General features: G+C 37.8%; 1 pseudogene; it reads right to left on the reverse strand.

Annotated features, from left to right (window-relative positions):
* LOC118577889 lies at nucleotides 1-963 on the reverse strand (annotated as a pseudogene).
* Between the last annotated feature and the right edge of the window lie 1,889 nt (nucleotides 964-2,852).

The raw sequence follows: 2,852 nt of genomic DNA on the forward strand, positions 1-2,852 counted from the left end.
TCATTTCTGTTTTATCAGATGTTCTCCTCCCAGCATGTTCCTCACAGCAACCTTCACATCCTTGTTCCTCAGACTGTAGATGAGAGGATTGAGCATGGGGTTACCATCCCATAGAAGAAGGAGATGAGGACCTCAGTCACACTTTGATGTTCTGCCCCAGAAGTGGCTTTAGACTTGGGCTTCGCATACATGCAGAAAATAGTTCCATAGAATAGAATTACCACTGTCAGATGGGCAGAGCATGTGGAGAAGGCCTTCTGTTTTCCCTTCAGTGGAAGGGATCCTCAGAATAGTGGCAACAATGAAAACATAAGAGATAGCAATGACTAAGAATGGGACTACTAGAAAAAGCAGATTTGACCCTGCCATGCTAATCACATTGATGGAAATATCTGCACAAGCCAGTTTCAGAATGGCTAGAATTTCACACTCAAAGTGGTGAATAACGTTATTAGTACAGAATGGTAATTGCAATGCAAGAGATGTCTGCACCAATGAGTCAACAAACCCAGCAACCCAGCATCCAACCGCCATGGACACATAAGTACCCTTGCTCATGATGACAGGGTATCTCAGTGGGTAACAGATGGCCAGAAAGCGGTCAAGTGCCATTGTGCCTAGAAGCACACATTCTGTGGCACCCATGGCAAAGGAGAGGAACATTTGTACCATGCATTCAGGGAAGGACACTCTCTTTCTTCCTTCCAGGAAGCTACCAAGAATTAGTGGGACAAAAGAGCTTGTATAGCAGATATCCAGGAAGGAAAGGTTACAGAGGAAGAAATACATGGGAGTATGCAGGTGCACATCATAGATAACTACTGAGATAAGGACTCCATTTCCAAGCAGGATTATCAGATACACGCACAAAACTAGCACAAATAAAATTTTCTGGAGCTTTGGGTGGTCAGACAGCCCCACCAAGATAAATTCTGTCAACATAGAATCATTGGCTCTCTCCATATGAATACGGCTGTCCTCCAGCAGAACTCTGGGAATAATAGAAAGAAATCTATTAATTGAAGTTTATAAGAGCCCCTTCATAAAATAATCACAGTCTTTGATGCTGCTGGCATGTATTTAGATGCCACAGTATAAGAGGGGAAATATTTTTCAATACTATTAATTTTTAGTTAAGAATTTTTCATTTTAAAATATTTTAATTGAAATAGAATTACATCACTCCCTCATCCCTTTACTTTCTCCCAGCCCCTCCCAGCTACACTACCTTGAGCTTTTCATACCCCCTCACTCTTAAGTTGACAGACTTTATTCTTTGATTATATGTGTTATATATGGGTGTGTGTATGCACAAATATACACATATTTATATATGTAGGTATATATATATATATATATATATATATATATATATTATATATATTTATATATTTTTATATATATATATTCAATCTGCTGAGTTCATTTTGTTGTTTGTGTGTTCATGTTTTTCACCACAAATCTTAAGCCTTGAATAAGGAATGCCTACCTGACTTTTCTCCATTAAGAGAACAAATCTTTATATCCCAAACAGTTTTTTTGCCATGTCTGCAAGTTCTGATTTAATTGGCTGGAAATGAGTGTCTAATAGTCTGGATCTGGTGCACAAATGTTGGGAATTAATTGTCTATAACACAATATTTTGTCTCCGTTTATTGTGGTTATTAATGGATATTAACCAAATAACTAGTGAGCATCACTGTCACCTTTTCTTTCTTTCCATTACTACTGTTTTCTTTTAGATTTTGTATGTTTGTCTGTCACCCAGGCTGGAAATCAGGAGGTAGCTTTTCTGACTTACTAAATGTTCCAGAATCAATATCTTATGGAAATACTTACTGTAGTACAGAATCTGAAAAGTGTTCAAGTGTTCAAACATGATCATTTAAACAGACATATCAAATAAACACAAGCCTGGGGCCAGGTAGGATTACAGTAGGAGGATACACTAGTTTACTTGAAATTCTTTTTCAGCATAAATTGGACAGGGGGCCAGTGAGGTGGCTCAGTGGTGCCTGACAACCTGGGTTCCACAGCTGGGACCTGCAGGTAAAAGTAGAGTACCAACTCCTGCAAGTGGTCCTCTAACCTCTACAAGGACACCATGGCACACACTTAAAGAAAACCAACAGAAGCTGGATAGGATCGAGTGCCTAGCCCTGGGAGTGCATCCTAGCTAAGTTCTTTGGGAAAGTTGGCTTGATGGAATTGATCATGGCATTGCCTATAGCCAAAGGAAGCTAGCGACAGCTCAGATGTTCATGATCACTGTAACACCTCTGTCACATGAATCTGTACCTGCAAAGGTTTACAGAAAGGAAGCAAGTGAACCTAACATCTACAACAACATAAAACAGATACTGAAAAACTGTCAAAAGTGATTTATGATTTATAGAGCATAATAAAACGTAGGAATTACAGTAGTATTTCACCAGCATCCATGTACTTTTAGAGATAAATCTAAAGAAATTGTGGGTTTCAGAAAACAGTATGGAATCAGAGAATATTAGTAAGGATAGGGGGCTTTTAAAAGAACATGGAAAAATACTTCATAGAGTAGATAATAAAATACAGAGAACAATTAGCAAAAGCCCAAGTCAAAAAGACAAAGACAGAAAAGACAACATGAAAAGCAAAGGAGACATTCATATTGGTCGTATTTTAAGGAGCACTGATAAAAATGCAGTTTCAGTGGAAGAGACTATAATAAATGTAAAAATGGGAGAAACTTGGCTGCACCATAAAAACAATAAATAATGGACTAGAAGGTAAAGAAATGCATTAAAAGAAAAGGAGTAAATCAAAAGCCATCTAGAATAGATGTTTTAAAACTACAATTTGAAATCTAGCTA

Source organism: Onychomys torridus, chromosome 2, assembly GCF_903995425.1.
Source record: "Onychomys torridus chromosome 2, mOncTor1.1, whole genome shotgun sequence".
Taxonomy (NCBI): domain Eukaryota; kingdom Metazoa; phylum Chordata; class Mammalia; order Rodentia; family Cricetidae; genus Onychomys; species Onychomys torridus.